The sequence below is a fragment of the Artemia franciscana genome, unplaced genomic scaffold (assembly GCF_032884065.1).
Source record: "Artemia franciscana unplaced genomic scaffold, ASM3288406v1 Scaffold_1755, whole genome shotgun sequence".
In the NCBI taxonomy this organism is placed as follows: Eukaryota; Metazoa; Arthropoda; class Branchiopoda; order Anostraca; family Artemiidae; genus Artemia; species Artemia franciscana.
In genome coordinates, this window is record NW_027062940.1 from 4,119 (window position 1) to 32,107 (window position 27,989).

General features: G+C 33.0%; 1 long non-coding RNA gene across 2 annotated transcripts; it reads right to left on the reverse strand.

Annotated features, from left to right (window-relative positions):
• LOC136042683 (uncharacterized) lies at positions 1-27,587 on the reverse strand. Of its 2 annotated transcripts, XR_010621390.1 has the most exons (3): positions 27,240-27,582; positions 25,293-25,454; positions 1-1,511 (listed from the first exon to the last, which is right to left on the reverse strand). It is a non-coding gene; the product is annotated as an uncharacterized LOC136042683 (long non-coding RNA). The 2 variants fall into 2 exon arrangements; XR_010621389.1 differs by lacking the exon at positions 1-1,511 and having other exon boundaries at positions 25,183-25,454; positions 27,240-27,587.
• Between the last annotated feature and the right edge of the window lie 402 nt (positions 27,588-27,989).

Consider the following 27,989-nt stretch of genomic DNA (forward strand, 5'->3'; position numbering starts at 1 on the left):
CTTGTCATTTGTGTCCCGGTGTCTCGGTTTGTAATTTCTCTTTGAATGTGCCGGTTGTCATTTGTATTCCTTGTGTCCCGGTGTCCCGGTCTGTAGCATACGACAATAGATCAATTGTGTTGTAACTTTGTTCACGATCCCATTCTACACATGTAGAAATTGAATCAGTACGAATAAGTGAAGGCATTCCTAAACGCTTGAGAAGTCTGTTTGCAATAGCTAAGCACAAATCTTCAATCATAACTAAAGTGCAGTTCTAAATTTCTTTTATAAAGTCCAAGGTCGTATTTGACCTTTCTAGCCGTTTTCGGTGGAGATTATTTTCGGCATTTGCGATTTATATTTCTTCCATAGCTCTGTAGAAGATGAAGGAGAGCAACTTTTGCCAGAAGACATGGGCCATAATGTCATATCTATGAACTGGCGACTGTCTAGGATGTAAAAGCTGTTGTATCTAATCCCAAGATAGATTATAAGTAAATTTAATAAATGACGAATCATTAATCTATAGGCATAATATTTCATTGTGCTGCATTTCTTATCCATATTTTTGTAAGTGACTAGATTTATCAATTTAATATCAAAGTGATAGCTGCCGGCTTCATCCAAAAAATAATAGGATATTGTAGGGCAACGTAGCATCGATGAGCTTAAGCAATTCTTGTCAACTGATTTTTTCGCCTATAAAGAATATTATTTCGAGGTAAGAACTGATCACCGACCATAACGATTGTCATTTCGTTGATAGTTGCGTGTCAGTCGGCATCAATTCAATTTCTGTTTTGAACAGAAGCACTAAATTATATTTTTGTGGAAAAGATGTTGCAACATGGAAACGATTGTCCTTTCAACGTTGTTTTTTTGTTATCGGTATCACTTTCAAGTTTTTGGTTTGATTTACCTTGGCTTGTCCTTCGTCACTATGAAAAACATATCGCCAAACCTTTGTTCGGCTTTGATGACCTTATCCTAGTCAAAACCCCAAGCCCAATCATCGTCGCTATCTTTTTAAGTTTTGATGTGTTTTGAATTTCGCTGCCCATGTTGATTTTCATCTTACTGCGTGGTTTTTGCGTTCTTTAGCCCCAAGCCTTTTGGCATTAACTCTTTGAGCAGCGTCCTGGGCTGTTTCTTCTGCCATTGTAGATTTATACTAAAATTTCTCTTTGAATTAACTATTTGAGCAGCTTCCTCGGCTGTTTATTCTGTCATTTTAAGATCCATACTAAAAATTTCTCTTTAAAACGCCATCTTATATACTTATAGTGATGTCATATACAAAGCTTTTGACGTCATATACCAAGTTTTTGACGTCATATACAAACATACAAAATACATACATGACGAGATATTGCCCAATCCTTGTCAGTCGACAAACATTATGTCAGTCGACACACAAACGTGGACGTCAGTCGACAGTCGACAAACATGACGACAGTACACAAATCACTTTTTTTATAATGATGAACAAGCGTTGCGCTCATATAATAGGCTGTGGCTGACCCCTTCATCTGCATACATATATTTATTGGCTAATTAGATTATACAGAAAAAAAAACTCTTTTATAAATTTCATCAGACTACTTTAAAAGAAAAGAAGAGCGAGAAGGGGCTAGTTACCCTGTAATTTTTTGTTAATTTAAAACAAGGCACTACAAATTTTAATTTTTCGAGTAAGTCATATCTCAATCTTGTTGGAATATTTAATAGACATGATTACCTTTGGGAAGGACAAAAAAATAAAAATAAAATGTTCATGATTTTTCTGTAGGCAAAATATCCAAATTCTAAACTTAAAAAAAGGAGTTTGAAAACTTCACAGCAGGTTTTTTCTGTGCTATGAGTCTGACGTCACAATTGTCAGTAAGATTCAAAAAGAAAAATTCGTTGGATATATCTATTGTTACCAAAATTCTTTGGGAGAATAAAATCCTTACTTGCAGTTTTGTTAAGAAAAACTATCTGATTATAACGCGTAATTATTCCGAGAGTATATAATTCAACTATGGCAACTCTCATCAATAGTCGCAACTATCCTTGGAATTCTTAAGTTGTCGTAAATAACCATTCCCAATTCAAGAATATTTTATATTGTATTACACTTTTGCATTACTCTATAAGAAATCCTTATGGGGATTTTTATATTGCACTATCTTTCAAGTTTTCCGTATTAATATGGCGCTAACTGCTCAGACTCAAATATTCTTAACAAATTTCACATATCTTCTTTAAAGCAATTATGTTTTTTCAAAGTTTTTCAATCCAGTGATTTAAATCAATATTCTTAAATGAGATTAATAAAAATTTAAAGTCACAAAAAAAATGACTGCTATTGCTTTAGATGATTTTTTTAATGTCCATTGAATAATTAAGCTAGATGGACCGTGTGGTTAAATTATCATTTTCATTTTCTGATTTTCTTTATTCATGTTTATCTGTTTGGCTTCCCTTGTTTTTTGTGTTATTTATTTTATTTGTGCTCATAATTCAAACTAAAAAAATCACATAAATATTGACATTATTCATGTTCTAAATACTTTTTTTGTACAGTTTTTTTTCCATAGTTTTATAATTCTTCTATTTGCCCAAAAACTATTTATACGTTGTCTGAAGAAAGATTAGAAACTTTTTCTTAAGTTTATGTGATTTTTTCTCATTTGAAAATTCTCTCTATTTCTGAGTGTTGATTTCTTGTAATTGAGGCATCAAACCAATTCATAACGAAGTTGTTGCAAAATAAATCTGACCAAAACGAGATACAAATGATACAGTACTACAGTTTCATTTTGTTAGTGTTAAGCTAGCCATATGAGCTAACAATTTCTCGTATAAAAAATAATACAATGTTTTACATCATATAGAGTGGTAGGCAGTGTTAAGTATTATTACTGAGGTCTAAAAAACGGCTATTATTTTGAATGGGATTATACATAACACTTCTACCAAATGGAAGCAAAGACCAGCACTGTTACAATGTTAGACTACCTGCTCTAAAGGCACTCAGTCCAAACCAATATTTTCTTATATCTCCATTTAAAGCCTTTGAAAGTGAATTAAATATAGTCAATGCCTAATTGCAGCTATTTTACGCAAGGGGTAAATTTGGAAAATCTGCTAAATTTTTAAATATATAAAAATGTTGATAATAGTCAAGTTTTTTTCTTTTAAAATTTGAAATCTGGATTTTTTATCAGAAGAAAGATCATCGATGGTTTTTTTCCTTTATTCTTCTCAGAAGAAGTCATATCAAAACAATATTCCAACAGCATTGGAAGTGGGTAAAATTGAAAAGAAATTCAAAGTTCTAGTGCCTAGTTATAAGTTACCACAAGATTGGAGAATTGGAGAGCTACTAGCCCCTGCTCTTTTGCCTTTTCCCTTAAAGCAGTCCGAAAAAATTTTCGATGACGTTTTGTTCAGTATAGTTTGAGGGCCCAAGAAATATAACTTTGCATCTGACGTGGCGTGTCAGAGCCTCTGAAAACAGGGCCTCAGGGTTTGACATTTGCCATATGTCTACAGTTAATATTTATTGTTGGGAAGTATACTGACAATTTCGAGGAGAGGGCTACCTTGGGACGGGTTTTCTAGTAAGAGAATTTCGATTTGGATACAGACTTCTGAGGAAAAACTTTCCAGGAAAATGTTTCTATGGAAAAAATTTGCCAGAACTCAAATAGAAGTTTTGTTTTATTTGTCTGATTTTCTCATTGGTGACCGCATTATATATATGGGAATAATTTGGTTAATTGTCTGAGGGGAATGCTTAAGCAGAGCTAGGATTCACTGTCAAAGTTTTGCAGGGTAAAGATTCTATTCCCCACTGAAATTTTTCCATGGGCAAGCCATTACCAGACAAAATTCTCCATTGGGAAATTTTCCACGGAAAAAACTTTCCGTCGGGGGAAAGAGATTTCCTCAAAATATATTTCATAAGCGAGACATTCTACTGTGATATAAATACGAATCATAAACTAAACAAAAACAATTTTTTCTTGAAATAAAACTATTCTATGGAGCATAATCAAACGAAATCATAAGTAAAAAATTGTATTGGGAGAGTTCTCAGCGAGGATGAACTATTTTGGAGGCTTGTATCCTAGTCCAGATAAATTTTCTATAGGAAAAAAAAACCAGTATGGCTATCGACTATTACAATTTCGTAGGTATAACAATCTAATTATTAACAATAAAGTAATTGGTCATAAAATAGCCCACAAATACAATCTATCCACAGAGTGGTGGTGAAACTAACCTGATTGATTTTTTGTTCAAAACTAAAGAATGGCAGGATAAATACAAGATAATAGGGTATATGGGATTGTTGTAATTTATGTTAAAAGCAAAGATGAATTTCTAGGAGTGTTTGGGCGAATTTAAGGCTAAGATTAAGAAGGGTAAATATTGTCCAGGAAGCTGCGACATTGCAAGATTCAAGAATGAAAATTTGAGAAGATTTTCCTTGTACCAGTTGAATCCTAATGGGAAAATTTTAAATTTTGACAACCTAGAAGACAAATAGGAAAGTAATTTGCAAAATTGCTGATAGTATCCTGGGAAGAAAGATAAAATCGTAGATAGGAATAAAAGGCAAATAAAATACATTAAAAACTGAAGATTTAGTAAACTGATCTGGTAGGAGTTATGTAATCAACCAGCAAGTTTTGTCATTACCAGCGAGGTTTGTCATCAACCTGATTGAGTAACTAAGAACTATTGATGGCGTACGAATGTATGAATAGCCCAAGCTAATTGTAAAGAGACATTGCCTACTGAGCTTTGCAAGAGAGACACTTCTTACTTTTTAATTGCAACTAGAAAACAACGGTAGAGGACAATTTAACATAAATATGTGTGGCTAACCACGCACCCAGTTTTTATAACAGATATCAGGGTATTTCTCAACTTATTTTCAGCCTATAAACCTTTCTTTGTTTAATGCGTATTCTTAAAACTTATTATCTTAGAGAAATTGTGTACATTTATCTATTTTAATTGCATTAGAATCTAACCACTATTGTCAGTTTACCACAATACTAACTTCATAAGGAACAGTAGCTCAAAACTCTCATGTTTAAGTTTAAAAGAACTATTTTTGGATGCTTTTAGCACCTATCATATTCTATGAATATATCATAGAATAAATTTCTTTTAAACTACTTCAATTCTTGAAGGGTAATTTTCTATGAGCAGAAAAAAAAGTATGGTCAAAAAGATCCCGCACAATTTTATCTGTAAGATCGATGTGATCTCTTTTCGTTTGTCACCTAAATGCGAGTCTTGTACACCCACAATATTCTTTTTCCTTTATCAATTAGCCATATTACATATATTTATATTATGAGTTACGAGCCTGGTGAAATTTGCCTTATTTTGAAAAAAATGGGGAAAACCTCCCTCAAAGTCTAATATCTTAATGAAAATCACAACATCAGATAAAGCGTTTCAGAAAACCCTACTACAGGGGCTTCAAGCTCTTATCTGCATAGATGTGGAATTTTGTGTTGTTTTTTTCAAGAAAAACGTTCACGGATGTGTGTTTTTTTGCATTTTTTTTCTCAGGGATGATCGTACCAGCCCAGTGGCTCTAGAACGCTGTGAAACGGCTCATTCTAACCGAAATTGGAAGTTCTAGAAAGTTATATTTCCCCCCAAAGTCTCCAGATCAAACTTTTGAGATAAAAATTCTATTAAGCATAATCGACAAGTCTAATAAGTGTCTTTGAGGACGAAGTAATCTTCCATAGTCCCCAAAGAAAGGGCAGCAAGTTGTAAAACCTACCCATTGTTTATATACAGCATTGGCTATTGGGAAATATGACGTTTAAAGACGTTTTCATGGGGATTTCTTCTGGTGGTGGTGTGGGGTGTCGAGGTAGGGGGTTACGTGAGAGGATCTTTTCATGGAAGAACTCATCATGGGGGGAGAGAATTTCCATGAAGGGGGGTACTGGATTTTCAAGAATTATTTTAAAAAAGCAATGAGAAATTAAATAAGAAAAACAGGTTTTTTCAACTGAAAGTAAGGAGCAACATTAAAATTAAAAACTAACAGTAATTATTCACATATAAGGTGATTTGTGCTCTCCTCAATACCTCTCTCTCTCTTTACGCTAAAGTATTTTGAGTAATTTCAGAAGAACTATTTATTATAATTAAACAGCCTTTGTGAATGAGTGGTCATTCTTAAAAATTTGAACAAAATTCAAACTTCAGTGTAAAGAGCGAGGTATTGACGAGGAGGTGAACCTCTTTATACAATAATTATAATATAGGAATTTGGAAGTTCGTTACATAGCTTAATTCATAAGTTATGAATATTTATTACTAAAAAAATATTAGTAAACAAAATTAAGAAAACTAGTAGTGACCTTTCTAAGAAAACAAACAAATCGGAGGGCACCTAGGCCTCCTCTCCCACTCTTTCTTCTCAAAATCGTCGATTCAAAACTTTGAGAAAGCTATTTAACCATACAAGTTGGCAAATTTCGTTTCGATTATTCATGTACGGTGAGAAAAAATCAAAACCGGTATTAATTCTAAAACTTGCAGAAATCAAACAAAAATAAATTTGTTTAACTGACAGTAAGGAGCGACATTAAAACTTAAAACAAACATAAATATCTGTATATGAAAGGGGTTGAATCTCCCTCTACGCCCCGCTCTTTGCGCTAAATTTTGACTCTTCCTTAATTTCTACTTTTTAAAACTATCAAAACTTTCACATAAAGGACAGGGTGTTGAGGCAGGGACAGCATTTTTCACAGACGGAATAATTTCTGTTTCTCTTTTGTTTTAATTTTGCTCCTTACTTTCGGTAGAAGAATTTTTTTTTTTCATTGCAAAATAAATCCGACCTAAAAGAAAGAAAAATGACAAAGTTACAAATTTCCGTCTCCTTGGAAAACAAGCTTAATTATTTTAAACTATTGAACCAGCTTATAATAATCATCAGTTTGCTTTTATAAAGCTAAATATATGAGCAAGCATACATTACCATACAATATAATCTGAAGTTTTACATTATGTAAACTGGAAGGCAGGGTCAATTATTCGCAGTGATATGTAAAAAACGGCTATTACTGTGAATAAATAACATAATAAATACTTTTATCAAATGGAAATATAAGCCAGCTGTAACAAAAAGTTAGGCACTTGTTCGAAAGGTCCTAGTCGAAACCAATATTTTATTACATCTCCACTGAAAGCCTTTGCAAGGGAATTAAATATAGCCAATGGCTAGTTGCAGCTATTTTACTTTCGTGTTAGCTTTGGATTATGTGCAATATTTCTAGTTAATATACTATTAGTATTAATTTATCTTTCAGTGGAAACTCTTATTCTTTAGTTCACTCTTATAATATATTTTTTACTTCATTTAATATTTAGTTAGATTAGCCACTTCTAAGCCATTGGTAAATTAATCAAACGTACTTTTAAAGTGATTATCATCTAAAGGAAGGCACCACAAGGTCAGTCTTAACTTTCAGTTGAAACTATTGTTAACCTTTGTTGAAAATCTAGTTTTTGTCAATATTCAAAATAAATAAAATATTTTACCCTAAATATTAAAGGGATAACCATTTATTGTTTCTATAAAGATTATTGCCAAACAAGAAAAAAACTTATTTATTGTGTTGGGTTTCTAAAATAAGAACAAATTTTCTTTCATAGAACATTGTTTAAACGATAAAAGAGAGCTTAAATGCCCTTAAAAACCAAAATAATCGCTTTATCTTCTATTTTATAAAAAAAAGGCTATATTTAAATCAACATTCATGCAATGTCCATCTAGTTTATTTGCACTACCTCTAGGGGAAAAACCATTTCTTCGGCTTAAAATTTTCCCATTATTAGTGACTTAGTCTCATCAACACTAATTTTGAAAGTTTTCTTGTACGCCAGTGACTCATACTCCCTAAACTTCATGTATTTGCTCATATTTTTAACTATGAGTCTGACTTCTGGATATTTCAAGGCAAGGGAAAATTTAGCTTTAAATTTAAATAAGTATAACATCTGAGCTTTTACTGAGTTTCCTACTGCAAAGCTCCCAAAAATAATCCCAATAAAAAGGAATAGAACATAACCCTGCTTAACTTCAGGTCTCAAACTTAACCAGATACCAATCAAATTTTTCTTCTTTGCCACAGGATGTCTTCTAGCATCATAGGAAACTTTCTTTCCAAATCTAATTGCCCTTGTATTTTGTAATTATATTTGAGGATTTTTGGACAAGAAATCAAATTTTAATATATACAACAGGGATTTTGAGCATTTGGCAATCCCCTCATACACTGATTAGCACCAGTTATCTGTGTCTAGTTTTTGTTGTGTACATTAATTCAAATAAAAAAGGATTTTCTTTATTTTCTAAATGTTCTTAAGGCTTTATCCATGGTTACCAGGGGATTCTATAAGGGGGTAAACGAGAAGAGCATGCACCCTCCTTAAATTTAATTTTGGACTTCTAAATTTTGAAACATACTTGTTTTAATGTTTTTTGAACTATAAATTATCCTGATGGTTTCTCGAGAACATTTTCGGAAAACAATATAGTTGCTCCCTTTAGATTAAATGAAACAACTGTTAATAAGCATTTGGTGACTTGATGCCACTGATGGTTGCTCTAAATATGCTAAGGGAAACCAAATTATAGGAACCTAACAATTAAGAAAACGCTATCTTTGCGATGATTACAACGTCAAAGAAAATATCTTATTTGGTAGATATATATTTCAAATTAAGCATAATTATCTCTAATAAAATGTCCCTAAATTATGATAAAACTTCGCATAAAGCGATTCCTTTTCAAAAAGCCTAATTTTGAATTAAAGTCTCAGTTTTCTTTTAATAAAAGCTCAACTCGGTCGATTTGGAACCTTATAGAAAAACTATCAAGGATAATATTAAACGAAAAGGCTAATTCTTCCCTCATTATCTAAACAGAAGTTTTGAAAGTTACCTTCTGGGATCTTGGACGGATAAACAATATATCTAGATCTTTCAATTTCAAATTCAATTTAATATTATCAGTGAGTTTAAAGTTTTCGCTCAAAAATATTATTTACAAGAGGAAACTGTATTATTTACAAGATGTTTATATTTTAATTCCGGCCTATTGTCTGGGCCCTTTGAAGTAAACGGCCACCATAACTCCCCTCTGGTCAAAATTGGCTTGGGCGGCAAGAAAAAAAAGCACATAAACTTTTTACTTTCTAACGACCTTCTTGTTATTAGTATCTGACCAATTTCCGTGCGGCTACGAAATAGCCTGGCTAGAGGTTATTTTGTCACCCAACATATCTAAAATGTGGAAAATTCTACAGCCATCACGGAAAATCTCTAGAGTTTGAAGAAAATAATCAATGAGAGTAGTGGAAAAGAATCGTGTACACATTTATGTAATTCTTCGATATTGCTTAAAAAGGTATTAAACTCATTCCAGCTTAACTATGAGATGGAAACTTGACCAGAAATCAAACTTACATTTTGTTTTCATTTCACCAGCTCTTTGGCATTACAGAAAACTTTCTTTTCCATTATATTTACAATAGCTTTTCAGTAGTCTTCTTTAAAGCCTTTGGGACAAGAAATTAAAATTTAGTTTAAACCGTAGGTTCTGTGACTGGGAACCCCCATCACATAATAATTAACCTCTGTTTTGTATAATTTTAAGTGATTCCCTTTCCTTAAAATAGAAAATGAAATGATTTTTAGAAAATAATTTTAAATTATAACAATTCCACACCCTAGGTTACCAATAGTATCCATTAGAGGTTAAGGAACGGAAGATGTTCCCTCCTTAGTTCATTTAGCCCTGACTTACTTGACTTAAGTTCTGTTCATGCTTGAAGTGGTCTTGGGATGTCCTTCTTCGTAATGGCTTGGATATGTCTTTTGATTCCCATAAGTGACGAAATTTGGAAAAGTGAAAAAGTGCAAAAAAAATTTTCTACCTTTTCGGGTGATGGCCAAAAAAGCAAGAATGGTAAATTGATCCTTTAAAGATGATATCCGGGAGGTGGAACTGACGAATTCTCTTTACGTTACCAATGCAAAAAAGTTGTTTGATCTAGATTTCGAAGAGGATTGTTGATTGTATTTTAAATTCATGAAGACGTCTGATTAAAATTTGATCAAGGTAGGTAATAACAGCAATAAGGCACAGCTACTCTTTTTTAAACTTTGTGGGTCAACACTGGTTATCTACCTTCATTCCATGTCATACAAGGGTATACTGTGAATGGGATCATAAAAGTTTCAAACAGATCTTTATTACACCGTATGTAAATAATGGCTAATCCTTGCTTCACCATAAATGCATTAGATCTTTGAGACTTGAAGTCCGGAGCAGAGCTGTATTTTTGTATCTTTTTAATAGTTTTGTCATTGAAGACTATGTTGCCAATGTGAAGGAAATCTTCAACCCACTGGATACCCACCTCATTTAGTTTTAGTTCTTGCTTAATTATTTTCTGCAGCTTTGGTGAGCAGTACACAGCCTTGTTTTTGGATGCATTAATGAGAATTCTAAAAAATTATTCACTTCAAGGACTTTATTAGCAACAAATTTTGAGTCCTGAGGTCTTAGGACTCGAACATCCGGCAGACCTTTAAGCTGTCAGTGGAACCTTTGCTAGTCATGATAAAACTCATAATTTAGAGTAAATTTCTTTGACTAGAACGACTAGGTTTCATGGAAGCTCTTAATAAAAGAGGATTTATCAGAGGCCTTTTCTCCAAATCAGGTCAAATGGTTTGACCTGTAAATTCAGTAAATTCAGAGCTGGTATAAGTCATCATCGTATACCAGAGATTGTTCAAGAATCTAGCTAACAGTAACAATTTTACTAACGGTCAATCTCCTGTGACGGAGACCAGCTTGGTATTTTTAAACGACTAAGGAAGATAGGGGTTTAATATGTCGAAGCATAGTGCTGCTGGTAGATTTTCGACCACTTACTAATTAGTAGAACAATAGTGGCTTCGCAAAAAAAATTGAGGCCTTTTTGGTTTTTTTGTTTTTTTTGTTTTTTTTAATATTGCATTAAATTAAACAACAATAAATTTGCTACCCTTAGATTAAAAAAACTAAAAAAAAACTAGTTTTTTAACTGAAAGTAAGGAGTGACATTAAAACTTAAAACGAACAGAAATTGCTCCGTGTATGCAATGGGTTGTTCCCTTCTGAAAGCCCCACTCTTTGCGCTAAAGTTTGACTCTTTTTCTCAGTTCTACTTTGTTAAAAAGTAAAAGACTTTAGCGTAAAGAGTGGGGCGTTGAGAAGGGAACAGCCCGGAATAACTTCTGTTTGTTTTAAGTTTTAATGTCACTCCTTACTTTCAGTTAAAAATACTTTTTTAAATTTAATTTCTGAACGTTCTTGAATTGATGCATGTTTGATTATGGCTCTCCGAACATAAATTAATCAAATAAAATTTGTATATCAATTCTTTTTTCTAGCCAAATGGGTTTTTCTTTGTTTTGGTGTGACGATTTTGAGAAATAAATGGTGGAGATGGATGTTTAGTTGCCCTCCAATATTTCGGTTACTTACAAAGCCAACTAGAACTTTTAATATTTAACGAAAGTTTTTATTCGTAAAAATATATGTAACTTATGAATGAACTTACGTTACAAACTTCTATATTCTTATACTTGTATTATGTATATTACGGGGTCCGTCCCCTCGATAATACCTCGCTCTTTACACTACATCTTAACTTTTGTCCCAATTCTTTAAGAATTACCCCTCAATCAGAAAGGAAGTAGAATTAATAGCTGAAATTCCTAAGAATACTTTAGCATAAAGAGCAAGGTATTTAGGAGGAGAAAAACCCCTTATATGTGTAAATATCTCTGTTTGTCTGAAGTTTTAATGCTACTCCTTACTTTTGATTGAAAATACTTATTCATTTTTACTTTTTTATTGTTTTTTTCTTATAGTAATGCTAGAAAAGCCTGCGCCCTTTTCATTGAACTTCTCTTCCCCCATGACATATCTCTCCAAGGAATAGCCTCCCAAATAGCCCACTACCCTCAACCCCCCCCCCCCCCAAAAAAAATGAAAACGTCTGTACACTTCCTAATAACCATTACTGTATGTAAACATTGGTCAAAGTTTGTAATTTGTAGCCCCTCCCCCAGGGACTGTGGGGGATCAAGTCAACCCAAAGACATAGTTATTATGGTTTTTGACTATGTGGAACAAAATGGCTATCTCAAAGTTTTGATCCATTGACTTTGGGAAAAAATGAGCGTAGGAGGGGGCCCAGGTGCCTTCCAATTTTTTTGGTCACTTAAAAAGGGCATTAGAACTTTTAAATTCTGTTAGAATGAACCATCTTGCAACAATCTAAAACCACTTTGTTGATACGATGAGCCTCTTTGATAAAATAAATAAAAATAAGCACGCACCCACGAGTTTCTTCTGGCAAAAGAAATCTTCTGGAATTTCCACATTTTTGTAGATAGGAATTTGAAGTTTTTGCTGTAGGGCGGTCTAATACGCTGAATGCGATGGTCTGATTTTCGTTTAGTTTCCATGACTTTTAAGGGATGTTTCCCCCTATTTTCCGAAATAAGGCAAATTTTCTCAAGCTCATAAGTTTTAATGACAAAGACTAAATTGGATGAAACTTATATATTTGAAATCAGCACTAAAAAACAATTCTTCTGATGTATCTTTTAGCATCGAGATTCCGGTTTTTAGAGTTTCGTTTACTATTGAGCCGGGATTACTATTGAATTTGTTACTGTTTGGAAAAATCTCCTTGTAAAGTTTTGGAAACTTGGCAGCACTAATGGCTACCGTAAATATGAAGAGGGAAGTTTCACTGTAAAAATTAGATTTTTAAGCAAAAGCAGAACTTAACGGAAAATGAAAAGTCAAGAAAAAGATCTAATGTAGTCTGTTTGTTTTTCAAAACGAAGCCTAATTATGCAAATGAACTGTCGCACACCTAAGAATCCTCTTAGTGTCCATATATCGTTTAAACTATATTTTAATTCAAATATTTTTAAACTCATCCTAAGTCAGGTCACAGATTGAATCTCTAAAAAATTTTATGTTCCTTTGATTCATATGAAGGCCCTTTCATAGATGGTTTCAAAAGATTATTTTTCATAAAATTCTTCGAAAACCTCATCCTACTAATAAAGTACAATCGCAAATACCCTAGGCTTCATATCAGGACATTTCTAAAAGAAGAAATAAGGGACCTGAAGAATGATTAATGTTAAGATGGGAGAGCAAAAGTATTAATATAGCCGAACTACAAAAATTATTGTGAAAATAGTGTAAAAGAATAGAAATAGTAGAAAATTTTCTATTTCTGGAGAATACCTCTTTTCACCCGAATACACCATTTCAATGTTCCTCCTTTCGGTCAATTACTGTAGCGACATCTCTCTGTAAGTTTATTGAACCTCTCTTAAGAGATGATCTTGAAAAGACATATTACACTCCACCACATCAGTTTGTGTTCAAACGTGGAACAAGATGTGCAGATTCACTTACAGTCGTGCCAAACCCAGTCGTAAACAGTCGTACAATCGTAAGGTCATTCTGAAACTTCAGGGTATGTATTCTTGACGGCAGATTTGTTCAAAATTACCGCCAGATAAGAATATGCCTTTAGTTGCTTGAAAAAATCTTATTCTGGTTTAAAAAGGTGCACGCCAAGGAGTAGTTTTTTTCACCTGATCTATTTAATAACTACCTTCTTGACGCTTAGGATCTATGTCCCTCCTCATTAACTTTATTGGCAAGAAATTTGTCAATAATTTGTTATGTTGACGATGTTCTGAATCTTAGTTGCATCCTGCAACGAGTCAGTGATGTTGTTTCTATCCTCCAGGCAGAATACCTTAATTTTGGTCCACATTTCAATTTTGCCAAGTCGGAAATAGTCCTTTTTAATTGGACTTTAACTTTTACTTTAACTTTTTGACTTTTAACTCAATTCAGTTAAACTTTGGAATTTTTCAGTTCCACCTGTCGATCACCTCAAGTATCCTGGTCTCCTATAGCTTCATCTCTACACCACACACGGTACCTCCTTATTGAACATTTAACCCGCTCCATTTTCGCCTCTTATATGTCAATAAGTTCCTGCAAGTTCAGATTCAACCGGTACTTGCTAGCAAGCCTTTTCAATACAATAGCTCTCCTTCACATTCTGTATATTTCACACTTTTGCAAACTGCTAGCTAATATTGACCGAACTAAAATGCGTTCATTCTTCTTCCATTTTGCAAAATATTTGAGCCACCTTCTGCCCGGGTAAAGCAATACAAAAATTGTCCGTCAGTTTCAAATTGCTGACCCGAATATTGCAGTAGATAGGGTAATAGCTAAACACAATAAAAAAGTGAATATAACTGCCAAGGAGTTGTATTCTGTATTATTTTACTAGTCTGTTCCTTTTTTTCTTTTTTTTTGATTGCTTATTTCGTAAAGTGTGCTATTTTGTCATATGTTGTTGTTGTTGTTTCTTTTTTTCTATCTCTCTCTCGTTTGTGCTCTGTCTTGCTCAAAACTTTGTATTTTAGTATGTCTGTGTAATGGCCTTGCATCCTGCAACAATTTTTGAATTTGTCACTTATTCCTGTTTTATTTTTATTCGTAAAAATCCTTGTTATGACAAGAGTTAGTACAGTAATCAATTTATTCTTCTTCTTGTGTTTTTCTTATGTTTGTTTTTTGTGTTTGTTTCTTCCTCTACTTCGTTGTATCATGTTATGGGATTGATGAGTGTTCAATAAATAAATGGTAAACACGGCAAAACTACATATAGCCCATTTTCAGACATTTGAGCACGGTAAAAAGATCAAAATAGAATAAAATACTATTGAGGAAAATATTTAAGAGCCTAGTAGTTTAATACTACCATTTTTGTATATAAGATTAGGACTAGAATCAGCAGAGAATTTATTTGTACACCATACATGTAAATCCTCGAAGTTAATTAAGGGTAATCTAAAACGAATGGAAAAGGAGAGAATTCTCATCTGGGGGTTTCAGCATACCCCCCTCCCCTTATAGGGGAGTTCCAACTTTAGCTGAAGTGATTCGTTGTCACTGGCCAATTCCAGTTTCATTAAGGTCGAATTTTATGGATAAAATTTCGGTTTTAGGATTATTAATATTATAGGGAGCTCAAAACATTTACTTAAACGTTCTGGTATGAAAAACAAATTATAGAAATGTTATTTGCCTAAGAATTGAATTGTATTAAATAAGAATGAAATAACAGATATGAACCTTTGGACTCCCTATTCCATATATTTTTTCCAAAACTAATAGTAACTGCCACTTTGATTTTATCTCATCACTCCATCCCAGAGGCAAATATGGCCTAGGCTATGCTTAAAGTTTGCTTTTTGTTGCGTAAGCATATCTTTGTTAGTCCAACTGAGCCATGGAATAATCAAAAGCAGGTTCACAGATATACCTATTTTTTTAAGCCGAAGTGTGAGACCAAAATTTATCATACATTTACCCTCTCTATAAACTTGAACAAAAACTTAGACTAGGTTGAACTGACTTGATTGAACAATGAAAACCTCTACACACATAGAGTAAAGCTTTTTCTTTCATTTACCAGTGGGATTCCAATCAATCAAGCGAAAAATTAGACCAACTGGCCACTCCTGCATTCCCTATCAATCCCAAAGATTTTAACATCACACTCTTCCATTGTGACCTGAGTAATAAAAAATTGATCTATTTAAACTTTAAGCCCAATTTAATGTTATCAGTCAGTTTAAAGTGTAGGTTGACAAAATATAAATGAACGAGAAAAAAATTCTGATAAGGCTTAGCTCCTGATACATTAAACCTGAAGTAAATGGACCACAAAACTCCCCCTGGTAAGATTATGCACTTTTAAAAGAAAATTAAAAAAAAAACTTTGAAATCTCCAATAACTTTTATATTTTCCATCTCTAACCAAAGTCTGCTGTAGTCACAGAACAGTTGCGCTAGAGCTATTACTGGCATCCAATATCTATCTAAGGATTTTCAAGTAGAGAATCACAAAGGGTGGTGGAAAATTATTGTTGACTTTTGCCTGATTGATGAATTAATATACCCACTGACATACTAGGAAAATAAGTTGCAAAGCCTCATTACTTTTTTGTTTAAAGAATTTAAGAGAATGAAAAAGAACAACAAAATTTAAATAGAAAAGGGGAACAAAAATAAAATAATAATAAAAAACCTTACAAAATAAAACTGAGTATATAAACTCTACGTCGAAGAGCTTTTAAAAAAGGGAAAATGCATATTAATAAAACCAAAAGAAACAAGTAAAGAAAACACAAGCAAACAAAAACAAAGCAAAAACAAAATTCTCATATAATAATAACCTCTAAAATACTGCGATTATAGGTAGCGCAGTAGCACTACCTAAACAGTGGTATGGTGATAATCAGCTGTTTATGTCTAAACAGGTGCATTAACTATTAATCAGTAATATGGGCACAATGAATTATTTATTTGTTTATAATTTTTCATACTGTGGCACATTGTATAGAAAAATTTGTCTTAAAAACTTCAAAAGGGGCTTTTTCGATTGGAAATTCCAAGTTTTAGAACCTTTTACAAAAGCCAAAAATTATTGGCGGGGAACCATCTCCTCGTGCCCATTATTTCTCTAAGCACTTCCAATAATATTTTTTTAGATAGGTGTTCTATTACGACTAGCTGTCTAACAATTATGTTTTTAAGGAGTATAACCACTCCACTTTCTTCAGAGCAAGGATTGTAAATTATGCTAAAGAGTCATTAAAGTTCTAGTGGAAAGGGTGGTTGTAAAAAAAGGATATCATTTAAAGGGATATTAGTTGGTTCTAGTGCCCTTTTAACAGTTATATGATGGGAGGGTAATTTACTCCCCTTTACGTCCCATTTTCCCAATATTCATCCGGTAGAAACTTTAAGACAGCTGTTTGCTACAAAATTTACAAAACAAGTTTTTTGGGGTTGAAACGAAACCAGAGAGCATGGAGAAAGGTTTTTAAATTATACTCCGGAGGCTTAGAAGGATTAGATAGAACATACAGTTTGTAAACTCTCAAGTTAGACAATTAGATTTGAAATTTAAAATTCTAGCTCACTCGTAAGAGTCAAAATTATTGGAGGGCAACTAGCGCATCTTTCACTCCCTAACAACTTCGCTCCCATCTGTCAACTCCCTTTTCTCATCGGACATTCGATTAAAATTTTAAGATACCATTTTTGTTTAAAATAGTCCAAATAAATACAACAATATCTTTTTGGTAAATACAGCTTCCCCCAGAGTGCACGTGCAATTGCTTTAAACTATGCCCTGGGGCATATAAGATTTTTTGATAACGGTTGGATGTATAAACTTCAGATCGAATGAAGCTAATTTGACTGGAAGTTCGAAATTCAAAATATATTCCGACGTGGATTCTAAATATTTGGATTCTATTATTTATGGCATGTGGATGTTTTTTGTTAAATTATACTATTTGAATTATGCTTGTTTTTTTCTCTTTTATATTCTTTAAATGGAAAACCAGTGCTATCTGAAAAACTGTTTACATGTTGCCTGGGTGTGAAAAAACACTAATTTAATTCTATGATTTTAAATTTTGACCCAAAAAATTATAATATCATTACGCATCAAAAGGTTTTAGAAAATTCTAAAATAAATAAAATATTACCTAGGTCCTTCTGTTTTAAACATCATTTAAAAGCAAGTAACGAAACTAATCACAGAACAAATTTAAACCTGCTAATTTTTAATTGATTTGTTTGAAAATGAATATTTTCCCATTTTCAAATTGTAACGAAAATACATTTTTGTTAAGCAATAAGCTTTTTGGTTTTCTTAATAACTATTATTTCAATCAAAATACTTAATTTTTCCAAAATTCTTTTGAACATGATTCAAATTTTTCAAGGGAAAGACTAAACTTAAATTTTTACAATCAAAACAGGCAAGTCAAAACCCTAAAATTATATATGTATACGGCTCAACTATTCCCACGTCCAAATATTAAGCAAAAGTACCTTGACCGAAAAACAGAAATAGAAACTAAGAGTAATGAAAAAATTTGACTAAATCCCCCTAAAAATACTCAAATTAATGATCTCAAAGGTTGAGACGAGAATAATTGTGTTTTCAAAGGATATTGGTAATGCACACGATATAAGACTAGAAGTTGTGGATAAACGTAATTCAATAGTAATCATAAGTAACACAAAGGCGCTGTCGAAGTGAAGAGCGATGTAGGCGCTATTTAATATTTTTTCATTTATTTTGGTTTGTTTGTTTGTTATAAATCAGGGCACTTCGTATCAACGGAGTTATCTTAGAAAATTAAAAAGGGCACTTTCTATTGAAATTGAAAGGGTGATAGCCCTTTTTAATACTCAAAGTGACTGGAGGGCAGCTGGCCAACCTCCTTAACGCATCAATTCCCTAAACACATCAAATCACAATTTTGAGATAGCGATTTTCTTACGTCTTTGAGGCTGACAGCCCTCCCAGGACAAGGGGGTGTATAAGGTCCAATTAGAAAGGGTGATTGTATAAAATTACAAAGGGGCTCAATGGATTAATAATCAGAAATTCTAGTACCCTTTTTAAGATTCAGGGTGATGGCAGGGTTGGTTCCCCCAGCACTTTTTTTCCCAAAATGCATCTGACTGAAATTTTGATATGGCCATTTGTTGTCGCAAAACTTCAGAAAAAGCTCATTTGAATGGAAATTAAATGGACTAGGGCCATTTGTAGTAGTCAAAAGTGATTGGAAGGTAACAAACCTCCCCCTCCACAATGATGAAAACCCAAAACAAATCTAATGAAAGTTTTAAGATAGTCATTTTGTTCCACCAAGTTGAATGGTCCAGACATTATGTCTTTGGAAATGACAATTCCGTCCCATAGTCTTCTCTGGCAAGGGTTATATTTTATGCCTTGAGGTCAAACAAGGTTTTTAACAAAAGGATGGTTGTAAAAACTTTCAAATAGGCTCATCTGAATGGCTATCTGATGTTTTAATTAAAAACAAATCTGATAAAAATTTTCAGATGGCCATTGGTTCAAATACAGTCACAATTTCATATAATATTCCTCTTGGGCTCGATAGAGTCCCCCAGAGTCTGGGGGTTAGGGTTGTAAGTGATAATGCTGGAAAATACAAGGTTTTTATATATGGGATTGTCTTGTTGATTTTAGAATAGGCTAATTTGACTGAAAATGTATAAATCTTGTTCCTTTTTAAGATTCAAACATGATTAAAAGCAAATAGCACCCCTTCCCTGAAATCCTTTTTTCCCGAAATACACTAAATCGTAATTGTGAGAAAGCAATGTTGTAACCAACAGTCTAAAATAATATGGCAATGTTCTTAGGGTGGACAAAATCCCCAGAACACATAGCCAATGGACGTTATGTCATAGCGCATATATTGTTTTTCTGAAAAGGGTGGTCGTATAAGCTATGGATTGGACGGAGATCATTCTATTGAAATTCAAAAGTTTTAGTGCCTTTTTTAAGATTCGAAAGTGAATGGAAAGCAATTAGTCCACTCCTTAAAATTATATCTTCAAAACATATCCAATCAGAAGTTTAAGTTATCTATTTTGTTCAGCCTTGTTGAAAGGTCTAGTAATTATGTCTTTGGGGATGTTTACCTCCCCAAAGTCTTCTATAGGACAAAGACTGAAAGCTGGGCAATTCGTTCATTGTTTACACATTGAATTACGGAGGAGGGTATTATTTATTGTCTGAACTTTATTTTCCAAGAAGATGAAGGGCATTCAGGGGAGCCACCCAGAGAATGTTGAGGGGACTCTTAAACTAAGTCGAAACACGTTATTTGTTTACGTGTTTGTTTAACTAATCAAAAAACATTAAGTGCATGCAAATTGTAATAACAGCGTCTCTCAAGAGTTGATTTGAGTGTGAAGTTGAAACTTTCAGAAAATGCTTTAAGGGAAAGATCATTATAGGCAGCGAATGATAGTGGCAGAATGTCTTTTTTCATAGGAGACCAGAGCACTTTGCATCAAAGGAGTTGTCGCAAAACTTTCGAAAACAGCTCTATTGATTGAAAATTCAAAGAGCTAGTGCCATTTCGAATAGTCAAAAGTAATTGCATTGTAAATAACCTTCCTCCAAAGCTATCCGTTTCCCCAAAATTATCCAAGCCAAATTTCGAATTGACCTTTCCGGGAGTCAAATGGATCGTTGGCTGTCACTCCGTCCTCTCCACATTGTGTTTTTCATCAATGCAACCGAAAGAAATTTTTAGATTACCATTTGCTCAAATATAGTACAAAATTTTTATAATATGGCTTTTGGGATAGACAGAATCTCTCGGAGACTAGGGATATGGGTGCCCTAGGGGCATAGCAAGTTCTTATGGAATGTGTGGTCGTCTGAACTTTAGAAGAGGCTCATTTTATTGGGACTGTGTAAATTTAGTTCCCTTTTATGAGTCAAGCATAATTTAAATCATTGAGCCCCCCCCCCCAAAAAAAAACCTCTGAAATCGTGTTTTTTTTCCGAAACCCAATCAATTGAAGTTTAGGGATTGTGAGCCATTTCTTACAGATAGTTTTTACAGATGAATTATATAACATGGGATTATATGATTGTGTCTTGTTTCCTTAGGGTGGACGTAATCCTTAGGTATTAAGTTGGAATTTTCAGAGCATGCATAAAGGAAAGATCATCTCACCAATATGCAATATATGCACGGTACTGATAATACTATTTTTACTGCTACATTTACTACGACTACTACGGATTTTTCTTTTGCAACTTCTTATAAGCTCAGGAGTATTGAGATGAAAATTTCATCAATGATGAAATTTTACGGTGCTTGAACTAAATCAGAACAAACTACCAAAATGTGGATTTTCAAAAACATGAGAAGGTAATATCTAAAAAAAACTTAAATAATTAAATTAAGACTTTTTGGGTAATTTGTGGTGGATTTTGAACCAGCCAGAAGGCACTATGTATATCATTTTCATACTACCACTAGAGTTAATTTAACTGGTGATGATAAGTCTATTAAATTAAAACTGTTAAGGAACTTACAGGAGGAGTTTCAACTAAACGAAAAACAGTATGCCTGTAGGTTTTCAAAAGGATATAAAAGCAATATCCCAGACAAAAACACTCTATAATAGTTAAAAGTCTCATTAAAACTTTTTAAAGGAGTAAATTAGATACAAAATTAAAAATTCTGGTGTCCTTTTTAACAATAAACAGATACTGGAGGACAAGCAGTCCTTCTCTTAAGTCCGTTCATTTTTCAAACCCTTCCAGTCAAAATGTTGAGACAGCCATTTCGTTCAGCATAGTATAATGGTCCAGCAACAATTGCATTAGCGACACTGGGCATGTAAAACCCCAGAATTATGCAATTTGTCCATTAGACATTAAATTTAAAGGTTGATTTAAGCTGTATTAAAAGGTATTGTGTTAATGGTTGCCAATAGCACACCTCAGAAATTTTTCGAGATAGAACGGAGGTATTAAGTTGAAACTTTTGGGGCTACAACTTGCACTAGCTTTGCCATCGTAATTTACATTAAGTAAAAAGAGTGCAAGTGTATTGAGGTTGTTAAGAAAAAATGATTTTAAGTCTTATCGTTTGGACAACTAAAACTAAAATTAACTCAAACTAATAAAATTGAACTAAAAAAAATACTATTTTTGTTAGGATTTAAAATTGTTGAAATCGTTCTCCAACATACGAATAGCAACACAAACTATGGCAAACTATAGAAAAACACATTAAGAAAAATAAATTAACTCTACTTAACTCTACATTCTTTCTCTTAACTCTACATTTTAAAACAGTAAAAAACTATAGCGTAAAGAGCGGGGCGTTGAGAAGGAAAATCCCCTTTCATATACGGAGTAATTTCTGTTCGTTTTAAGTTTTAATGTCGCTTTTTACTTTCATTTCAAAAACTTTTTTTTTTAATTTAATTTCTGAAGGTTTTTGAATCAATGCATGTTTTGATTTTGGCTCTATGCAGAGGAATAATTAAAACAAAATTTGTATATTTCGTTTTTTTTGGCTAAATGGCTTTCTCATAATTATTGTCGAATTATTTTGAGAAAAAAAGAGCGGGAGAGGAAGCCTAGTTGCCCTCGAATTTTCGGCTAATTAAAAAGGCAACTAGAACTTTTAATTTCTTACGAATCTTTTTATAAGTAAAAGATTTACGTAACTTGTAAATTAGCTTGAGTAAAGAACTTTTGCATTCTTATGTTTTTATTACATATATGAGGGGTTTCGCCCCCTCGTCAGTACCTCGCTCTTTACACTAAAGCTTAAATTTTGCCCAAATTCATTAAGAATGACCCCTGAATCACAAAAGCCGCAGAATAAATAGTTGAAATTACTAAAAATACTTTAGCGTAAAGAGCGAGGTATTAGAGGGAGGTGAGCCCCTCTAATGGGTAATAATTTCTTTTCGTTTTGTTTTAGTGCTGCTGCTTACTTCCAGCTGAAAAAAAACTTTTTCAAATTTATTTTTTCATTTTTTTTTTAAGTAATGCTAGTAAATCCTGCGCTCCCTTCATGGAAATTTTCTTCCTCCATGACAAATTTCTCCATGGAAAGTTCCCCCAGCATATCCCTATCTTCTCAATCCCTGCCTAAAACCAAAAAATCCTCCTGAAAACGCCTGTACACTTCCCAATAACCATTACTATATGTAAGCACTGGTCAAAATTATGAACTTGTAACCCCTCCCACGGGGACTGTGGGGGAGTAAGTCGTCCCCAAAGACATAGTTATGAGGTTTTTCAACTACGTTGAATAAAATGGCTAGCTCAGAATTTTGATCCGTTTACTTTGGGAAAATACTTAGCGTAGGAGTGGGCCTAGGTGCCCTTCATTTTTTTTGGTCACCTAAACAGGGCACTAGAACTTTTCATTTCCGTTAGAATGAGCCCTCTCACAACATTCTAGGGCAACTGGGTCGATACAATCACCCCTGAAAAAAAAATAAATAAATAAACACGCATCCGTGATCTGCCTTCTGGCAAAAAATATAAAATTCCACATTTTTGCAGATAGGACCTTGAAACTTCTACAGTACGGTTTTCTGATACGTTCAATCTGATGGTGTGATTTTTCTTAAGATTCTATGACTTTTTGGGGGTGTTTCCCCCTATTTTCTAAAATAACGCAAATTTTCTCAGGCTTGTAACTTTTGATGGGTATAACTAAACTTGATGAAACTTATATATTTAAAATCAACATTAAAATACGATTCTTTTGATGTAGCTATTTGTACCAAAATTCCATTTTTTTGACTTTTGGTTACTATTGAGCCGCTTCGCTCCTTACTACAGTTCGTTACCACGAACTGTTTGAAAAAGATATTATTTTGGCTTGCTGCACTAATTGCTGCACTATCTGCACTACAGAGCTGTAAATATGGTGAGCCTTCACCATTGGCAATGTGGATTCATTAGTAAATAAAGACATACTAGGTTTCCTCTGTTTGCCTCCAGCCACAGCAAAGGGCCTCTTTTTCCTCTTTAAGGTGAAAGACTTATTTGTCTACCTTCTTTATCACAAAAATTCAAGAAGAAAATGTTACTATGTTCATTTAAGGTCACTAGGCCTTTTGGACTAAAAAAAGTAAGCATATGGTAAAGATAGAAAGCTTTGAAAATGATGGTTTTGGCTTTAATTGGTATTCTTTGATTTGATGATCTGCCCACATTTTTCAAACTCTGCTGTTTCCTGAACTACAAATTACAGCGCTTGAATTTTGAAAAAGGTTCATAAGAAGACTCGTGTCTATGCCACAGTCAAAGAAGAAAAACAATAGTACATTCCAGCACATTGTTGCAATTAACAAAAATAGAGGAGGAAATAATGGTTCCTCGGCTTTAAAGGATGTCTGTCTTTGTGGTTTGAGCGAGCACATGCCTTACTTCGTTGTTCAATACTCAACATGTCAAATATGTTTTGTATAGCCAATTCAGTCAAGACTATTCTCAATATGCTCCAAATTTGGCGTAACGCTCTATAAATAAACTGGTGAACTATATTGCTGAGTACCATCAATGAAACTGTTGTAAATTATTTTTACTATAAAAGAGAACTTGTTAAAAGAGACTTCTAGGTTTCTTAGGCAAGTACTTGATCAGAATAATTAGCTTGGCTACTGTTTATGGATTTTTTCAACTTGTTTTGGGTATTTTTCTTAGCATAGTTGGAATAAGCGTTTTTTTCCGATCAAGAATCATCAGTTTTTCATCCAATCTTATCCAAAGAGACGGGTCTGGTCATGTAATGGTTATTACAAAAACGACCACTAACCTTATTTCGTTCCTTCAGCGCAGATATGTTACTGTCGCATGTATCAATAACCACTTTAACGTATTTATTCGATGCACCATACAAGGATCAAACCTTCGATAAAACTCTTCTACTAGCCGAAGGAAAAGCTTACGCAAAATCAATAAGACAGACAATTAAAGATACTGAGTGGCTCAAGAGCTTCTAAATTACTAGCCTAAGAGTGAAAAGTGGATCCAAACATATTCTACCCTACCCAAAAATACATTCTACATCTCTAAGAAACTTTTTTTTACAGAATGTAAGCATAAAAAAATATAGTCTTACTAAATAAATGATACCTAAAGAGACCACACTAATATCTACTTAATTACCAAACTAACTCTTATAACCTTTTCTTGTACAGGGATCTAATTATGGTTTTCCTTGGATTGCTAAGTGATTTTTACATTTAAAAATCCTATTCAAATTTTCAGTAACTTATTTCTAATGTTATTACTACAGTATTAATTGAAAATAATAACCACATTATCATTACCTGGGTCCTTATAATTTTTTATTCTTTTGGTACTATCGCTAGTTCTTCCTCATAATATTTGCCTTCCTTTACAGACAAAGTGCCACAAACTTCATAGTCTTCCAGTAAATATTTTACATTATTTCGGTTAATTATTCTCTCAAAATATTTTTACAAGGTCTGTTTACTCTTTCCTTATCAGTAATCTTGCCACTCTCCAATCTTTAACTGAGACTAGTGTAGATTGACTGATTCAGTTCGGTTACCCAATCCGACGTTTGTTCCCATATTTACTATCTTAGAATACTTTTTAAAATTTTGTCCAAGACTGAAATGGCACATTATTATTTATGTTTGAGAATGAGAAACTGTGTTTAATTACGATTTCAAGATATTTAAAAAGGTGCTACACTCCATTTTCTTAATTCACGTATAAAAGGTAATAACATACTTGCTTGGAAGTGGGTCTGAGAAGTTTGCCTTTGTAAATCTTCTTTTGGTTAAGCTTAGATTCTCATTGTAGATATTGCAAGATTTATACAGAAGCTCATTGAATTTGCGAAGCATCTTTGCCTCTTGTTTTATTCTGGTTGTCAACATCGTCTCAAATTTTCTAGAATTGAAAATTAAAAAATTATAACGGTGATAACCAAAACTTTAAGTTTGCTAATCATAAGAAAAATGATAAAAAATTTGTGAGGTTTGGGAAGCGATTATTCAATCCAGTTTCACAATAAAAAAAAATGTCCAACTTTCTTGAATTATTGGATTTTGAGAAAATGAAAAAATACATATAATAAACACATATTAAGGCTAATCCCTCTCATGATATTTTAAGAAACAAAATACCAGAGAGTTACTAACTAAGATTGACTAAGATATATTTGAACAAAAATTCTTTGACCACCTCTTCAAATACTCTTTTATAATACTGTTGAAACTTTATTCTTATTTACAATTTATAGTGTATAGGATATTAGATACAGAGGTAAAACAAAATAACGTATGATTCTTGATAATAACACATCAAACCAAAAAGAGCCAAAAATTTTAAAGGGTTTACCATCAGAAACATACAGTAAAGTGGCAAAGATTTCCCTCAATACATTTTTCATTTTTAAAAACTACTTTGTTGTAAAAGTGTGATATTAAGTAAAACAGAAATATTGACGTTACGGTATTTCAAATTTATGTATAGTTGATAATTTAATTTGATATTTTAGATTGTAGAATTTTTTTTTATTTCAATTCATCTTAGAGTATTAAAGATCCAAAAGCCGTTTGAAAATAAGAAAATCTCAACTGTAATAAATTTTGAAAAATCAGGTAAAGATCGGCACGTTTTTTTCAACTGTTGAAAATTTCTGACGTTTTCTCACTACAATACATAAATAAAACAGCAAGAAAAGAGCGATCCTCCAAGACATAAGACAACTATTGTTATTTTTTTTTGGGTACAGTCAGATCCGTGAAGCTGGTTAGGATATCTGTGAGTGTCCACGAAAAAGAAAGATTTTTTCACGCGTATATGATGCACGTTTATATGATAATTGTGCTTTCTATCTAAAAAACTTGAAATTGAAATTTAAATTTTAGTATTGAAATTGGATAGTCCCTTACCAATATCTAGAATTCTTTCTTTAGTTAGGCTAAGGTCTAAAATACTTATAGCAGACACGCTTGGGGAAAAACATTCTGCATTGATGTTAACATTTCAATTATTGACAAACCGTGTTGGCGAAAAAAAGTCTCTCATTTTGTTTAAGTGGAGAGAAAGTGCTTGCTAGAGCGTGAAAAGTCAAGTCTAGTATTTGTATTATCCGCTTCTTCCTCCAACGATATAGGTATGGCTGAACTAATTAAGTTTTAATTAACCTTCATGCAGCTTTTATGGTTGAGAATCAATCAGTTGTGAATAACACGAAAGGACATGGGCAAAGTAAAATGGAAAACACATATCAAGAACAAAATTTTAAGTGATGAACTTTAAATGTCTTCAAAAGAAGCAAAGAGTAATTAAATATCGTTGTTCTATTTAGTCTTAGACACTTCTAAGGCTGCCAATTTTAATTTGTTTATAATGTGATTAAAGAATGCCTAAGAAAAGCCTAAAATAGAAAGTTCCATTATGTGTATGTATGTATCAATTTATTGCCTATCATAAATTTAAAAATGCCCCACTGATGGAGAATAATGAAAGAAAAGGGAAAGAAACAAATAAATTCTGACAAACAAAACCATTACAAAACCAAACAAATACAAACAAAACCAAAACAAAGAAGAATTGACAGAAAAAAAAGAAAAAAGGGAAATATGGGCATCATATGTAAGACGAGACACATTATCAACGAATGACACTTTCAAATGTGCTTTCACCAATAAAATGTCTCCAATTTACCTCGGTTTTCTTCTGCAACCACGAACACTCGACTAGCAACTCCATACCGGAAGAATAGGGAGCTGTTGTTAGTTCAGAGAGGCAACCATGGGCAAATATTTCGCATAATTGTAGAAACATTTCCGTATATCCCTATCTGAAGTAGAAAGAAGAGACAAAATTTTGCAAGGGTAAGTAGATGCAGAACAGCACACGCATTTTTAACGCTGGCTAAGATACGGTAGTTAAATTTAAACTTGAAAACAACTAGAGAACCTACGTATTCCTCGATTTTCTGGTACAAAAATCTTTCAAAAATTGACGTGTGGCGCGAAGATTTGACACAATCGGTACACCAAGTTACGTCAGTTTATCTTGTGCTTTAATATAATGTTCACCAAATTGAACATTTTTCGGACAATCTAAAGGGTGATTGAACTAGTCAAACTTATTTTCATTAAATCGAAGACCAATAAGCTTGTGCTCCCTATCGAGAATTTGAAAATTTAACCCTGAATTACAAAGACTGTTCTAGTAATATCAAGGATGTCATCAGCATAGTTAGTTAGCAAAACATCAATACCTTTAAATATGCAGTCACAATGTTCCGTTGTGGCACAATGTCAGTAATATTAACCAAGGGCTGAGAAGTAACGGCGCCCAGTCTGGTACCCTTTTTAACTGGAATTGAAGGAATTAGTTCCATCGTGACAGGTGAGATGGTTGCCCTAAATCTGGCATTTAGCTTTTTATACATATTACCTGTTGATT